General features: G+C 41.9%; 1 long non-coding RNA gene across 1 annotated transcript in view; it reads right to left on the reverse strand.

The window, feature by feature from the left end:
* Positions 1–6205, reverse strand: part of LOC110255755 — a 63039-nt gene extending 56834 nt beyond the window's left edge. Inside the window, exon 1 of the long non-coding RNA XR_002336548.1 lies at positions 5409–6205. This is a non-coding gene — a long non-coding RNA (uncharacterized LOC110255755). The remainder of the gene's footprint in view (positions 1–5408) is intronic.

A 17942-nucleotide genomic window follows, 5' to 3' on the forward strand; every position in this document is an offset into this window, starting at 1 on the left:
ATGTCCGAGATCGGTTGAATCTGCAGGTGCAAAACTGAATGAGGAGGGCAGACTATAAAATTATATTCTGATTTTCAACTGGGGGTTGAAATTCCCCCATTTTTCGAGGGTCAACTGTAGTTTTGACTCTTGGAGGATATCACATTGTCTTTTGAGGTCGGCTTCTTTCACTCAGCATAGTGCCTTTGAGATTATTCAAGGCGTCTGTGCATCTAAAATTTTTTCCTTTGTATGACTGAGGAGTATTCCATCACAGGAATGTAGCACTTGGTTTATTCACTTGGCCTTTGAAGCACATTTAGGTTGTTTCTAATTTTGGATGATTATGAATAGAGCTACAATAAACATGTGCATAGAATTGTTGTATGAACGCAAATTTCCATTCCTCTTGGACAAATACCCAGGACTGTCTTGTTGAATCTTACAATAAGCGTATACTTAACTTTGTAGGATATAAACTGCCAAGCTGTTTCCCAGAGTTGCTGTACAGTTCTGCATTCCCATTCTCATACTAGCAATGGATGAGAGTTCCTGTTGCTCTGCATTCTCACCAGAATTTGGTATTTTCAGTATTTTTATTTTAGCCATTCCTATAGGTATCTAGTAATAACATTCTGCTTTTAAATTTTTTTTAAATAGAAAAGAATCAAACAGCATTGGCAAGTACAAAACAAATAGGTGATCTCCTAAGCTGCTAGTAGATGGAAATACAAGTAAGAATTGTTCTGGAAAATTCCATTCATTCACTTAACATTTCTTGAGCACCTAATGTGTCTGCTGGGCTCCTAGTATGCATGTTTCAAAGCCTTAGAAATGTTTATATACTTTATAATTTTACTTTAAATAGAAAATAGGGATGACAAAATGTATTTAAAATATCCATGGAGTTCTCCTGTGGTGCAGCAGGTTTAGGATCCAGCGTGGTCCCTGAAGCAGCTCCAGTCACTGCTATGGAGCAGGTTCGATCCTTGACTCAGGAACTTCCACATGCCCCATTCATGGCCAAAAAAAAAAATTTTTTAAATAAAGTACTCTGTTTTTGTCACATGACACTAAAATGTAGTTTTTAAAAAGCATAGTTCAAAAAAGATAACATATTTCACTCTAATTTTTATATTAATAATTTGTTATTTGGGAAAAGACTACCCTCGGCAGATACATAAAAGGAAGCCCAGATAAAGTGTATGCAGTTATAGACTTTTACCTATTTGTTCCACTTTGTTCATCATTTACCCGCACAGGTAGGAGAGTTAGTTTATTCCCTACAAATGTCCTGTGAGTGCTAGATAACAAGAAATTAGAGATGATATAAGGGCCAATTGATTTGCTGGCTGCCAACTGTCCACTCTGCAGATTATTTATGGAAGCCAGAAAGAAAACAGAAAAAAAGGCAAAGACATGTGCCTGGGCTAGAAGGCAGCAAGGGGCTGCCCAGGAATTCAATTACTATAATCCCTGCTGGCTCAGGACTTCCCTACATCTTTGCCATGTCCTTCTTGCCAAACCTGGGCCACCTGGGCCAAGAGACTCTGATTTAATGCATTAGCATCCCAAAGACCTCCTTCTCCTGATTGTGTACAGACTGTCAATGACATCTGCCAGTGGCACAAAGAGGGCAGATGCAAGAACGTCAGTTTGGAAAGTAACAACTCCTATTACAAAGGGTGACCAACATGGCCCCAGAGAAGGGAAAATCAGGAAAGGAAATTATTCTCAGGCATTACATTTACCCCAGGAAAGTATTATAGTCAGACAAAGACTTTCATTTCTGCCCAGAGTAGTCTCATGTTGGTTCCTGACCCCAGTTCTCCTAAACCAGGTGAAATTTTAACCTACTGGTAAGAAATGCTGTTCATATTTCCTTTGTGTAGAGTCCTAATCATAGAGTCCCAGAACTTTTTATGTTTTAGTTCAGATTTCACAGATGGGACACTGAGGCCTAGAGAAGGGAGACGACAGCAATGTCAGAGCAGAACCATGACCAGGAGGAAAGTTTTCAGATATTCAGGCTATAAGTAAATTTATTTATTTGTTTGTTCTGTCTCTTCAAGGAGAACTATTCAAATGCATTGCTCTTGGAGATTACTGCCACCACCTATGACAAAGGGTGTTTGCTCACAGGTGTACCCTTCAAGAAAGGAGAAGAAACAAGAAGAAGAGGAGGAAAATCTTCAAAATGAACATGAAAAACTACTGTAAAGCAGTTGAAGAAAAACATTTTTCTTTAAAGATGTTTTAAGAAAAATGTTTTTTGGTGGGTTTTTGTTTGTTTTTGTTTGTTTGTTTTTTGGCTACCCCTGCAGAATGTGGAAGTTCTTGGGCCAGAGATCGATGGAATCCATGCCACAATAGCGACCTGAGCCACTGCAGTGATGCCAGATGCTTAACCCACTGCACCACCAAGGGAACTCCATAAATATTTCATTCTTAATGAGATCCAGCTAAATATTTTACAATTTCACAATATCATAATTCTGTCACATGTAGTCTTGCTGTCACCAGGAATCCATGTCACCTAGTATTCCTGTCACATGAATCGAGATGCCTAATACAGCTACAAATTAAGTTCAATTCCTCATCAGTTTTTAACAAGTGAAATTCAGCCACAATACTTCAACTAGCACTATTTATCCAGAAACTACTGGTGTGTATTTGGCCTGCCAAATGGATGAGAATAAAAAAGACCCAAGAAAATGTATGAGAGTTCTGAAGGCAAAGTGATAGACTTCCTATTTACAAGAAGTTCATTTCTTAGCTATGTAAAAATACATTTAAGTTAATTTAGACTACTCACAATCCTATACAATTTTCACATTATTACCCATATTCAAGGTCAGGAGCACCTAAAAATGGTTTCTCTGACTGATGTAATCTGTCCTAGTGATTGCCAATGTTGGTTAAATCCTCTTCGTTCAGCTACGTTGCCTTAAAATACCTGAATGGATACTTTTGTTTCTTGATTTTATAGATAATAATTATAACTAATAATTACTAAGCCCGAACTATATATCAAGAACTCTTTTAAGCAAATAGCATGTGCTGGTTCATTTAATTCTCAAACAAGCCTATGAGGTGAATACTACCATTATTTCCATTTTACAGCTGAAGAAACTGAGGCATGTGAGGTTAAGATACAGGTGGTCCAAGTCACACAGCTTATGAAAGGTGGGAAAGGAGCCCACACTTGTGAAGAAACAAACCCATTTATGAACAAATTATGCGGAGTTTATTCAAGAGTTAATTTCAAGAGTACATGGGGATTGATAAGAATATGCAGTAAATTACAAAAGTTAACATGGATAACCATGGTTTGGGTTTATTAACTTCACCTCTCTACAAAATCTATGAAAAAAAAGTGACTAGAAGCAGATCTTAGCCTGGACCACACCTGTATCTTGAGCGTATCTTCTGCTTCCAGGAACTCCACGTCCGCATTCATTCACATGCCCTTGTTTGGATCATTCAGTGCCTCTTTTCACAAGTAAATATACTGCAAAGAGTTTTAACTCCTTTCTATAATTGCACCTCTCCAGTCCTTAAGGCAAGAAAGCGCTCTGCTTGAACTATAATAACTGTCTATGAATTTCTATTGCTCTAGCTATTTGTTGCTATCTTCACCAGTACCCAATATGTAATTCTTTCCATTGGCATGCCCTCTGCGAATGCTTTCTGAGACCCTGTGAATATCCCTGGCTTTGAGAGCACCCAGTTCAAGGGCTGTCCATAGACCAGAGCTTCTTAAACCCTCATGCTCTTGTGAATCACCTGCAGATCACATGAAACTGCAGATTCTAACTCACTATATCAATGGGCTAAGGCCTGAGATTCTGCATTGCTAACAAGCTTCCAGGTGATTCTTATGCAGCTTTGAAGACCACACAACAAGCAGCAAGGACCTCACAGACTTGTCATCTCTTCCTTACCAGTTTCTTTTATCCCAATATGAATGCTCCAGCATCCTGCTTCCATCTCCTGCCTTAGCTGCAACACCTGGGTTAGAGTGTTTTCACATGCAACAAATGTTGTCTCACCAGGGTTTTGCTTTTTTTTCCCCCTGTTTCTATGGTCACCAACATGTATGTTTCTCTGCTCTTCTAAGAATATAATTGACCAAATCTAGAGATTTCCTCAAAGCAGTAATTCATGGCAAGTGAAAAAGTGAGAAAAACATCACCAGTGTTACCCTTAGAAATATTTAATTCATAAATAGATAGCCTCTGAAGTTGCCCTCTTCTCAGCTCATATTTATTCTCCTCTAGCAGCTGAAAGTCTAACTTAGGAGGAAATGGAAAATAGATGAAAGGAGGGCTTTGCCCAAGACAGCATTCATCAGTAAAGTACCAAAGTAATTACTGCACCTGACAAATTCCTACTCCTTGTTTTAGCCCAGTTTTAATAAAAGAAAGACTCAACAATGGTTTATATTACCTGGCATTGCCTTTAATTTCGTCAAGCTCCAATAGGAAGACTTGCCACATTTACACTAAACTGCTTATTCTCCTCAAGTTCATTTGTGAAGACAGCTGCTGGGGCTTTAATCATCTTTTCTTCAATCCTTCATTTCTAACACACTATGAGTGATAATGGCTTCCCAGGTCCCCCTGCGAACTAGGCAAATTCTCCTTCGAGTCACTCCCAGGTAGTCAGTGGTAGAGAAACCATCTACTAATTAAGAACTGAAAGGTCATTTCAAATGCTCTGGCTCTAAAGACATAGCATTTCACATTCACGGTGGGCCATGTCCAAAGATAAGGTCCTCTGACCTGCTGGACTGGGCTGTTTCTCCAAGACTGGGAACAGCAGGCTAACCCTTGGCATTTCAGCAGTTCTGTGGAAATCTAGGTAATGAAATGCTGCTCGTGTTTGAGAGCACAAAGCCCTTAGAAAAAACCTTGTCAGTATTAAGCAGATCTTAGGAGTTCAAATCTCAATCATTGAGGCCCCATTGTCTCAAAGAGCACTTAGGAAAACCTTAACAATGTCTTATGCCTCCAGGATAATTCTTTTAGACTAGATGCTACTTGAACAGTTCATTTCCTATGACTTGGTCTAAAAACTGTAGGCCGCAAGCTCATGCCTTTTGCATGATTTGAAGAGTGCTGAAAATTCAGTCTCGAAAAGTTTCTGTTCAAGATGGCGACATGGGAAGACACAGAACTTACCTCCTCCCACAAACACGGAGTCTACAGCTACATATGGATAAAGTTTCTCTTAAAAAAAAAAACCCTAAAGCCTGGCTAAGTGACAACTACCCATCTAGCAAACAAGAAGAAATCCACATGGAAATAGGCAATAATGGCGATATAAAGCCCACCCCACGCCCCACACAGTGAGCTACAACCAAAACTCAAAACCCAGAGCTTCTCCCCATGAGGGAAAGGGCTCAAACCCCACATCGGACACCTTACCTTTTGGGACCTGCCCCTGAGAGACGAGCCCCCAAATGTCCTAATGATGAAAACCAACAGAGCTCATGTCCGGTGATGCACAAATTGCAGCGCTCTGAGAGGCATCTCTTAAAGGGCCCTTGTATCAGGTTACCTGCCCCCCTGGGCCCAGTTCAGAGGCAGCACATCAAGCTGTTAATCATGTGGAGGAGGCTCACCTGTTTAAAGTGCTGACCTGAGAGGCAGGCACCTAATTTAACACATACCTCGAGGAACCTGCCAGAACACGCTCCAGGGATGGAAACAGGTGAGGCCATCTTTCCACTCTCCCTTTGCTGTGCTCCAGAGCACCAGAATATCCAAGAAGGGGGCTTTTACACGCATCTGGTGCCCAGATCTTTGTGGCTGTGACATGGGGCAGCAGGGGCGGGAGGAGCAGGGGGACCTCATGACTACCTGCTCTGGAGCTTACAAATCTGCTCCCATGGGATTGTTATAGTCCATATCACCCAGAAAGGAGCCTATATCCCAATTTTTGCAGGTGTTGCCACAGGACACCTCAACACCACCTGGATCTGGCTTACACGTGAGGGTCTCACAAGACCTTAACTGAAGGAGGAAGAGTTCTTAGCTACCACCTCCAGGGCACAGCACTAGGCTACAGATCCAGAAGCCTGTCTTGCTGTGAAGAAGGCCTATTAGCTTATCATCATGGCTGCAGCCTGAGGGGCAGGCTTTTAATGAAACATACCAGTAGCTGCAGACTATAGTCCCTTCCAGAGACCTTGGAGGGCAGGCGCTATCTTCATACTCTCCCTCTGCCACGCTCCTTGGAGCCAGTATCTCCTAGAGGGAAGCTTTACACTTGGCTAGTGCCTAGGTCTGATGCCTTGGTTTTAGTGTTTGCTGCCCAGGGAATACCCCTTGAGTGCCCGGCTCTGGTGGACAATGGGCCTTGCATTCTGGATCTGTGGGACCGTGGCACTCAGAGAGATAGTCCTGGGCAGGCTGCCAGCCCAGGGACTGCGCAGACAACAGAGCGAGACACATCTCCTGGTCTGTCTTGGAAAGGAGTTTCTTGGCTTATCCTGGAGCTCCAGCCTGAGGGGCAGGCTTCAGGTTCTGCACACATGTAGGGGATTATGGAGCTATGCTCACAGAATACAGGTTGTGGATGCTGTCCTGGCTGTCTCCCTCCACCTTGTTCCAGCTCCCAGTGTCTTCCAGAAGGAGATTATACACTTGTTTGGAGCTTGGATTTTTGTGACTGCCAGATCACCTGTCTAGCAGAGCTTACACTTATGGTTCCACAAAAAAACGTATATGTACACATTCGCATACTGTTTTCATTTTTTAAAGTTTTATTGAAGTCTAGTTGATTTACAATGCTGTGATAATTTCTGCTGCACAACAAAGTGCCTCAGTCACACTATACACACATCCATCCTTTTTCAGATTCTTTTCCCATATTGATCATCACGGAACACTGGGCAGAGTTCCCCATGCATACAGCAGTCCCCCCGCCCCACCCCAGACAGTCATTCCATACACCACAATGTGCACATGCCAATCCCAAACCCTCAGTCCATCCCTGCCCCCTACCTGTCCTCCTTGGTAACCATAAGTCTACCTTCAAAGTCTGGGAGTCTACTTCTGTTCTGCAAATAAGTTCACCTATATCCTTCCTTTAGATTCCATGTATAAGTGATATCATATGTGTCTTTTTCTCTCTGACTTCACTTAGTATTAGGTTCTCTAGGTCCAGCAGTGTTGCTGCAATTAGCATTATTTCATTCTTTTTTATGGCCGAGTAGTATTCCATTGTACACATGTACCACATCTTCTTTATCCATTCCTCTGTCAATGGACATTTAGGTTGCTTCCATGTCTTGTCTATTGTAAATAGGATATTTGCATACTTTAAAAAGCCACTGCCTGAGGGTCTGGCTTCTAAACAGCCTGAATCCAGGTCCAGAGATCCTTCCCTTAGGGACAATGACAGGTCTTGGCACATCCTCAATTACTGGGAGTATAAAAAATATCAGAGGCTTCTGGGATAAGCACAAAGTATGAGATACAAAAAGTACAAGACAGGGTTGAACAACAAGGTCATTTCCTATATGAGGCCACTCCTTCAAGTCTGGGGTAGGTGGTGTTTCATCTACTGTATAAAACCCCACAGAGAGTGTCTAGCAAAATGAAGAAACAGAGGTATATATTCCAAATGAAAGAATAAGTTAAAACCTCAGAAGAAAAAAAAAAAAAAACACTAATGAGATGGAGGTAATAAGGGAGCAACAGGATAAGCATCTCTAAATGAAGGGTGAAGGTGACAGTGGCCATCAGACAAGAACCATCTTTCCTGGAATTCCCATTGCGGTACAGTGGAAACAAATCTGACTAGTAACCATGAGGTTGCAGATTGGATCCCTGGCCTCGCTCAGTGGGTTACGTAATTGTAATGTATACATGTAAGGATAACCTGACCCCCTTGCTGTACAGTGGGAAAATAAAATAAAAAAAATTAAAAAAAAGGATCCGGCGTTGCTGTGAGCTGCAGTGTAGGTCGCAGCTTGGATCTGGCATTGCTGTGGCTGTGGTCAACAGCTGTAGCCCCGATTCAACCCCTAGCCTGGGAACTTCCATATACCGTGGGTGCGGCCCTACAAAGCAAAAAAAAAAAAAAAAAAACCATACTGCCTGACAAGAAATAACAAGTATTGGTGAGAATGTGGAGAAAATGTGTGCACTGTAGATGGGAATATAAATTGCTGCCGCCGCTATGGAGGAAAGTATGGAGGTTCCTCAAAAAATTAAAAATAGAATGACCATATGACCCAGGAATTCCACTTCTGGGTATTTATCCAAAGAAAATGAAAACACTAACTCAGAATATATATGGGCCCTCATATTCACTGCAGCATTACTTACAATAGCCAATATTTGGAAACAGCCTAAGTGTCCATCAATGAATGAATGAATAAAGAAGTTATACACACACACACACACACACACACACACACATAATGAAATAGTCACCTCTAAAAAGAATAAAATCTTTCCATTTGCAACAACATGGATGGATTATGATGGCATCATGCTAAGTGAAATAAGAAGAGAATGACAAACACCATTTTATCTATTTATATGTGGAATCTAAAACAAACAAAACACAAAACAAGCTCATAGATACAGGGAACAGAGCAGCGGTTGCTAGAGGCAGGGGATAGGGTGGTGGGAGAAATAAGTGACGGAGGTGTATGTTTATGTAGAAATGTTTTTAAATTTAAAAAATTCTGTGTTACAGAGATATGACATAACTTCATTGAAGGAAGTGGGGGGGGGGAATTCATATGAAAATGAATAGAGATTATAAGACTAAAGAACTCTACATAGCAATGTGCCCTAGTTCATAAAGTTGTTTCCCATGGCTCATAATATATATGCATATAACTGAGTCACTTTGCTATACAGCAGAAATGAACACCACCTTGTAAATCAACTATATGTCAATAACAATTTTTTTAAAAAAGAAATTTAAAAGATAAACTAATGTTGGAGTTCCCATGGTGGCTCAGCAGTAACAAACCTGACTATCATCCATGAGGATGAGGATTCAATCCCCGGCCTCACTTAGTGGGTTAAGGATCTGGTGTTGCCGTGAGCTGTGGTGTAGGTCGAAGATGCGGCTCAGATCTGAAGTTGCTGTGGCTGTGGCATGGCCGGCAGCTACAGCTCCAATTCAACTCCTAGCCTGGGAACTTCCATATGCTGCAGATGCAGCCCCTACAAAGACAAAAAATAAATAAACTAATGTTAATTTTGTGGAGGTTTATTAATTTAAAATATAATGTTTAAAGGGGGAACGTTGCTCATTCTGCTTCTGAGTCTTTCCTCTATAAAAAGCTACAATCTTTGTGATTGCATAGTGATTTTTCCCTGCCCCAGATGCCAGGGCTGGGGCTGCAGGACTGGGGCACTGCAGGCCTTTTGTCCTTTGTCACTCAGCTCCTCCTCCATCTGTCTCTTCCCTCAGCTTCTATGACCGCTCTCTTTCCTGGTTATATTCTCTAGTCTCTAACTGCTCCTTCTCGGCTCCTCTGCCCGCCCCTGGTGTGTTTCCCCACTCTCACACTGTGTAGATTCCTGGAGGGACATCTTCTAGACCCAAGACACCCATGCCATCCACCTTGTATGCTGAAGATCACTACTTTACATCCTTAGGCTGCCCTCTCTGCCAAGCTCCAGACCTGGATGCCAACTATATTTATTGACAAGTATTTATAAAGGTCTTGCTACGTGCTACATAACTGGGTGGAGAAGATCTCCACCTGTTTAGGCATTTCAAATTTGACATGTTACGAACTGAACAGATTATCTTCCCTGTTTCTGAATGGCAGTGAATGGCATCATCAATGGCATCCCAAGCCAGAGAAAGAAAAGGAAGGAAGGAAGGAAGGAAGGAAGGAAGGAAGGAAGGAAGGAAGGAAGCTATGGAGGGAGTGAGGGAGGGAGGGAGCTCTGTGTAGTTTGTGGGCAAGAAGGTACAAGATATATTGCAGAAGTCAGTAGTTGAAATGCAATTGAAATATGGCATCCATGATGTCTATGGAGTAAAAAACACTCAAAAGAACCTAATTCCAAACGTGCTAGGATATTTCTAATACAGAAGTGTATTTAATATATTTTTGCAGGCTGCTTTAAGGAGGGAGGCTGACTTAAGTCTTTTATAACAGGAAGCCAACCAGATTTCCCAAGGAAATGCCTCAGAACTCCACACCCAGAGCACTGGGTTCAGAGCACTGCACACAAAACAAAGAAATGACTCCCACCAAATGCTCATTCCTAACAAGGCAAAAATAACACTCCCTACTCCTGAGGTCTGACAGCAGGTATTTCCATGAAATGCTAAAGAATGAGCCAGGAACCAGACACATCATGTTCAGAAAAGCCCATGCCAGCAAGAGCAAGAGCAGGAGATGGTAGTAAACAGAGGACTTAGCAGAACACAGAACTGCAGAGATAGAGAATGAACGGCAGGGAGATGCTTTCCTGGGATCCGTGACTTCGATTAGACCATACACATCGGAGAACTGTTCAGTTGAGGCCAAAAAACTCAACAGTTGGTATTCAACACATCTACTTGGCCAAATGCATCTATCACCTTATGCGTGACCTGAATTGCCTTTGGTTTCACGTATTTGTGGGCATAAAGGGAGTTCTAGAAATGGTATCAAGCCAAACTTTGCTGGTTTATAGCTTTGTCTTGTTGCAGCACTTTGGTCCCAATGTAATCACACTGAGTCTGCTCCAGTACCCTGGGCATCCTCAGGGATGTCTCATGTGGGTTCCAAAAACATGTTCCATTTGTTCTTCCACTTTGGCAGCCACTGAAATGTCAGGGGTCAACTAAAATATCTGAGGCTGGCTCTGCCACACTGACAGGCACTGCTGTGTGCCCTCCACGAAAGAGCCACCTTTTCTAGTCTGCCAGGAAACCTGGAAGCATGGTTCATGCCCTGAAGATGGCAGGACAGCCCTATGTTCCCTCTACTCTCCTTGGGGCCATGTTCCTTGTAGACACGGGAGATGCTCCTCTTTTCTTTGGACACAGACCCAGGGCACAGGGTGCAACGGAAGAACAGTCCCCGTTTGCCTCCTCCATTTCCCCATCTCTGCATCCAAGTGTTTGCACCAAAATTATTCCAAAATTAAAAAATATTTGTGAAATGCTTATATGTAATTTAGGGCCTGATATTAATAAAGTGGATTAAAGAGCTTAAATTTTGAGAGAGATCACCAGAACAGTAATTCAGCTATGGACTCAATGGCTATGTTTTCAAGGTTTAGTGGATACTTCCTATTTCAAGTAGTCTGCTCCAGAAACACACGCATCTTTAGACAATGTGAACATAAAATGAATGGAAGACTGGAGTGGGGAGTAAGTAAGGCTCAGCAGGGTCACACAAATAACTAGGCAGGAAGGACCTAGAGGGTTTTTTTAACCATTTTTCTTCTCCTTTCCATCAGAATATATGAAAAAAATTGCTAAAGAATATGAACTTCTGGAGTTCTCATTGTGGCTCAGTGGTAATGAATCCAACTAGTGTCCATGAAGATGCAGGTTCAATCCTTGGCCCTGCTCAGTGGGTTAAGGATCAGCATTGCCATGAGCTGTGGTGCAGGTCGCAGACACGGCTTGGATCCCGTGTTGCTGTGGCTATGGTGTAGGCCTGCAGCTGCAGCTCCAATCTGACCTCTAGCCTTGGAATTTCCATATGCTGCAGGTGTGGCCCTAAAAAAAAAAAGAATATGAACGTCTAAGTGCTCTTTCAGGCAAAGGCACTATACAGTCTCATGTTCGAATATATTATATGCATCTTACACATACATTCTCTCCTAGGGAACTGACCACAACTCTGTACCCATACCAAATGCAGGTGAGAGAAGTTCAGACAAAACCTGAACGAGCTGGGTGTAGCCTTTCTTCCCATGTGCGGACCACCAGACATCCAGGAGGAGAAGTGGGTGCAGGACACTGGTGGAAGAGGGGGCAGCTGTTTCTCCTCCCCCAGAGAAAGCTCCCTTCCCCAGGGGGGCTCATTCAGACACAAACGCCCCTACAACAGAGTCCTAAACATTTTCTAAAAGGTACTTAGTAATCAAACGAGACAAAATTGATGTCTTTCTTTTGCCCTAATCATTTGTATCCATAAACAAACCCCAAGAAACAAACAAAGCCTTTCAGGGAGCAAATACTCCCCTCAAAGCACCTTTCGTGATCTTCATTCAAAGTGAATTCAGTATTATGGTTTGACGTATTGCTGACTTGAGAATCTGTGAGTAAGGAGACTACAGAAATATCTTAAATACATCCAGGAGTTCTCAAGGATGGAGACCATGAGAACAAGCTGGAGAATTTGTAAGAATAGAGATTATTGGCTTTGCAGTAGCATGAATTACTTTTTTTTTTTTTTTTTTTTTTGGCCGCATCCCCTGCATGCAGAAGTTCTAGGGCCAGGGATCAAACCCATGCCACAACAGTGACAACACCAGATCCTCAACCCACTAGACCACCAGGGAACTCCACAATCACTCCTTGCTATTACTATATATATATATAATTATATGCATCTATGCCTTTTGCCATGCGACTTAGAATTTCTGTCTTCTGCATTCCTGTCAAGCTCAGCCCTGCAACTTGCTAATGAATCATGGGTGTAAGAGACAGAGTGAGAGTTCAGGGCTGAGAACTCAGCGGCATCTCGGGTTTCCATTTGCTCTCTTGCATTCCTGCCATTTGCCATATGAAGAGGCAACTCAGGAGAGCCACCAGTCCAACAAAGACGAGAAACCCATTGAGCAGACCTCAAGCCAACTGGAACCACAGCCCATAGCTTGGAATGCAGAGTCTAGCCTCGCCTAGTCAGAGTACACCAGGCCCACAGTCCTGTGAGCAAGTTCAGGGGATGCTTGAAATGCAACTTTGTCACGTGAATGGCTGAGTGATACATTCCACACCTCTACCCCCACATAAGACGTATTTAGTCCTTAACCCCAAGGGGCTGAATCCATGGAATATGATGATTGTAACTGATTTAAAATCTACCTAAAACCATCTAGAAGCATTTTTAAAATTTTATGCAGAGTGGATAATTCCTACTTTAATTCTACCACACAAACTTGCAGAATGGTACAGAAATTTACTGTATGATTGTTTCCACTTTGCGCCAGTATATAAATTCTCTTCATCTCTCCATTGCTAGCTCATCAGGAGATTACAGGATCACGTAACACATCAGTTCTTCAAAGGGGGCAATTTCAATTACACGGAAGCCTCCCAACATTGTCATTATGAAGGAAACACAGTAGGCGGCAAAATCCCTGGCTAGATGTTCATATGGAAGAACTAATGATTACCTCCAAAGTCCACATTTCCTTAATTATAGCATCACATTCAGTAAAGTTAAAGCTTTGTCAGCCATCTCTGAGCCTGATAGCTTGTGTATTTATGGGGAGAAGGAATTTGTATCATTCAAAATTGATATGTTGTACAAGGGAAGGTTACCATCAAAGCGGAATGAAATAGACTGCACTGCAATCTTCCTTTTTAAAAATAACAAATCCTCCCAAAAGAGAGAAAATAAATAGAAGGGCAAATCATCTCTGTCGTTACATTATTTCTAAATTCTGCACTCTGTGATACCCAAAAAAAGAATTCACTCTACACCGTGTATACCCAAACATGAAGCAGCCTGATTGCTAGTCATGACAACTGCATAAATTAATGACAACTCTCCACCAAGAAAAGATCTAATTCAGTGATGTTTCAAAACAATGTCTAATTTTTTTTGCAGCACCCAGATCAGATGTAGCAAATAATTTCAGCTAGTGCTTCTTGGGCTAGATGTGACAAGCTACAACCTAAATGAAAGGAATACTCCTGTTTTCTGCTATTATTTCTCCTCTGAAGGATAAAATAAGTCTAATCTAGACACTTTACAAGATACACTATTCAGATGGACTCAATATTGCCCTATAAACTGGAGGAGTTGACTCGTGGGGCTGGGAGGTGGGAGCGAATGAAAGAGAGAAAGAAGAAATAATCCCACTAAGAATGATGGGGCAAAGAAGGTGTCCTGTTTTTTCGTATCAGGTGACCCTGTCACTCAACTGACCAATATTTTCTTTTCCATGTTTGTGAAGGGCGTAGGGAAGGAGACAAATACTTTCCAGAGAAAGGATTCTCCCTAAAGTAATATCAAACAGCACAGTCCAATGGAAAATGACATCAGCCTGGGGCTGAGCCTTGATTCCTATCCTTGCTTCAGCACTAGATTTCCCTGTAACTTTAGAAACGCCCCAGCCTTTCTGGCCCTCCATTTTATCACCTGTAAAATGGGTCATCTCTAAATTACCACCCTCAATGATGGTAGATAACTACCACAAAATGATTGACAGGCAATGCTAAGCAAAGAATATTATTCCAGCTAAGAGATGCTCACCAAAGGAAAACTGAGTCCATCTCTCTACTTGCATTTATGATTTGATTATATCTGCCTAGTAATAAGGTCATAAGTAATATGAGCCAAAAGACAAATGAGGCACTTTAAATGTTTCTAGTTAACTTTTATTAGAATTGTTTTTTCAGGAAGGAAAAGCCAAACAAGTGGTATGATCTGTCTCAGTTTCCCTTTCCGAAGTCACTATCCTACACTGTCCACCATCCTTCTAAGGACACCAAGCCACTGTTCTGCCTCAGGTAGTATGGTTCACGCTACTTTCTCTGCTGGGAGCCCTTCTCCATCATAAGCCCTTGACAAAGGATCTTTGGAGAGGACCCCTCATTCCCCTCCCCACATAATCCTGAAATGTGCTTCTCATGTCTCATTCCCCCTCTCCCCCAATTCTTTCCCAGCTTCTCCTGCAGTATTCTCTTTCAGATTCCCTCGAGGTGTCACAAGCCTTCCCTCAGGACACACCAAGGCAGTCCCCTTGCCACCCACCCCAAGAATGACAGACCCCATTCCATGTCCTCTGTACAGAACTGCCTTTGGCTTCAGCTTATACTGATGGAGACTTGTGCAGACTTAGTCTAGAAGGAAGAGTGATTTCTTCTTGGGGGGAAGGATGCAATCAACTCTGCCCATCTCTCCACACCAGCATTATTGGGCTGAGGCAGTGGTTCCTCTAACTGCAAATGCAGCTGGTCTCCATTATAAATAATTTACCACCTTCTGGAGGTCACCTGGGCCTGTGTATCTGAAGACTGCCCTCTCTACCCAAACTCAACCTAGGAGGCAACTCACAAGACTGGTTTTATGGAGTCCCCATCATGGCTCAGCGGTTAATGAACCCAACTAGGTAGGATCCATGAGGATGCGGGTTTGATCCCTGGCCTCACTCAGTGGGTTAAGGATCTGGCATTGCCATGAGCTGTGGTGTAGGTCACAGACACAGCTTGGATCTGGCATTGCTGTGGCTGTGGTGTAGGCTGGCAGCTGCAGCTCTGATGTGACCCCTAGCCTGGGAACTTCCATGTGCTTTTACAAAGCCAACTCCAAGCCAACATCCAGATAATTTCCCCTGGGCATTTTATCCTGAAAGTGCCCTTGCTGCTCTCCTGCATCAGTTTTCGCTTGACAGAAACCCGTATTAACTCCTGGAGACAACAAAGATGCTCACTGGTTCACAGTTTACTCCATCTCTCCGAGCACCAAATTTCTGCCCATGTCATGAGGGATGGGAGCTTCAGTTCATTTCACCAATGAAGAATGCATGTGTTTCATAAGGAATCCTAGGACTAAAGTTACCGGTATACACAAACAAATTCCCCCAAAGACCCAAAATGGGGGGAAAAAAATTGCTTGTAAATTCTCACAAGCATACTCGATGAACTGAGAGTCCCAGTGGGTTCAGTGGAGGGTGTGAGCATCTCAGGAGAGTCTGGATAATGTGATTCACCTTATTTGACTCTTTCTCATTGAATTAATAGAGGATTCATTTCGATTTTGAAAAACATAATTGAAATATTCTTATGCATAGAATGATCTCCTAAAAACACATTCATTGCTACATCATACAAGCCTGAGACAGGCAAATCTAAAATCTTTCTGCAGGCCCTGTGCACATTTTTCTAAAAAACCAAGCAGATGAAAAGAACAATCTCCTTATAGAAGGGAAACAGATTGTTTACACAGGCATTTTATAAGCATGACATTCATCATAGGTATGCAAATCTAGGGTCAACAGTGAGGGGTTAATTATTATAATATCCCTCTTAGAGATTTCTCTAACTTTTTAATTTTTTTTCTACTACACAAAATCGAATCCTTGAAATCCTAAAACACAGAATCTCTAAGTGTCCAGGATTATCTGAACTTGTTTTTAATACAGAAGAACAGAAGAACCCTGAGATAAAACCCCCAACTCAGGCTTCACCGTTAACAACTTTGCCACTGACCCAACATGTGACCCAGGGTACAGCACTTACCCTCTTGACGCCGTGTTCCTTCATCTGGAAAATGAAGGTACCATAATAAGGGCTCACTGCCTCACAAGGCTGCAAGGAAGAGTCATGATTAATTCATTTTCCACACTCCAAACCAGAATCATACAGCACAGTAATAAAATATAAGCAACGACGACACAGGTGTCTTAGGATTCTTAAGTTAATGAGCCTCAATTATTGCTTCGCTTTCAGATGCAATGGCAGACATAATATCTCAAATGTTGGGTCATTCACCTTTAAACTGGAAAGATTCTCATGGCGAGAGCGCTGGGTGGGGCCTCTGGGGAATCTCAGGACCGCATGTCCACGGCCATCTCATCATGCAGCAACTGCCTGAGCTCAGGAAAGACACTCTCCTGCTAAACTCTCATTTTCCCTGTTAACAAAATGATGAGTTGGATCTGCTGTTCCTGAGTTCCCCGCCAAGCCAGACGTTCAAGGATTTCTATCATTATAAGGAGTCTATTCCTTTCTTCAAATAAACAGCAATAGAAATCGCCGCATTTTACCTTAGAGCTCACATTTCGGTTGTCAGATTTCCAATGATAGGCCGAAGTATTTCGATATACACTAAACAAGGAAACAAAGAAAACCCTTAGGTTTTTTCATTAAAATAAATTCCACAATAAAATTATATGGAAATGTATTTAGAAAGAGATAGTAACCCATTATCTTCCTTCTCTTGTGAACACAAGTTGGTTACAATTTATTTCATAGTTTCCTAAAAAGACAAACACGTATTACTTTTTACTATTAATATTTTAATAAAAACAGGTTTATACTATACATACTTATTATCAAATAGTCTGTGTTTAGAAATCCTTCCTGGTCAGCAGGAATCCTTCCTATCTCATTCTTTCTTATCAACTGCATTAGATTCTTCTATGCGTCAGGTACCATAATATGGGCATCCTTTGGATAAAAATTTTTTGTCAAATCCTCCCCAATCGCAAATTTCCTATTAAGAAAACACATAGTATCTTTGCACATATAAATGAAAATAGCAAAATAATTAAACCAAGACAGGGAGTTCCCGTGGTGATGCAGTGGTTAACAAATCCGACTAGGAACCATGACGTTGTGGGTTCAATCCCTGGTCTTGCTCAGTGGGTTAAGGATCCAGTGTTGCCATGAGCTGTGTTGTAGGTTGCAGACGCGGCTTGGATCTCCTGTTGCTGTGGCTCTGGCGCAGGCCAGTGGCCACAGCTTCAATTAGACCCCTAGCGTGGGAACTTCCATATGCTGCAGGAGCAGCCCTAGAAAAGGCAAAAAGACAAAAAAAAAAAAAAAAAAAAAAAAAAAGCACACAAGCTAGGACCTTGCAATCATATTTTAGGTTAAGTTTTAGTTTATTAATAAACCAACATACCAATGGCCACCATTTAGTCAAATACGACACAATGCACTGTTCTGGAAGGCAAATGAGAGGTACACAGAATGTTAAGTTATTACACATAAGAAAAAAATTAGCCATTTGCCTCAAAATGATTATATCTCTTAAAATGTCTGCCTCCTTTGTTTGCTATAAATATTCATCTAGATAC

Source organism: Sus scrofa, chromosome 1 (assembly GCF_000003025.6).
Source record: "Sus scrofa isolate TJ Tabasco breed Duroc chromosome 1, Sscrofa11.1, whole genome shotgun sequence".
In the NCBI taxonomy this organism is placed as follows: domain Eukaryota; kingdom Metazoa; phylum Chordata; class Mammalia; order Artiodactyla; family Suidae; genus Sus; species Sus scrofa.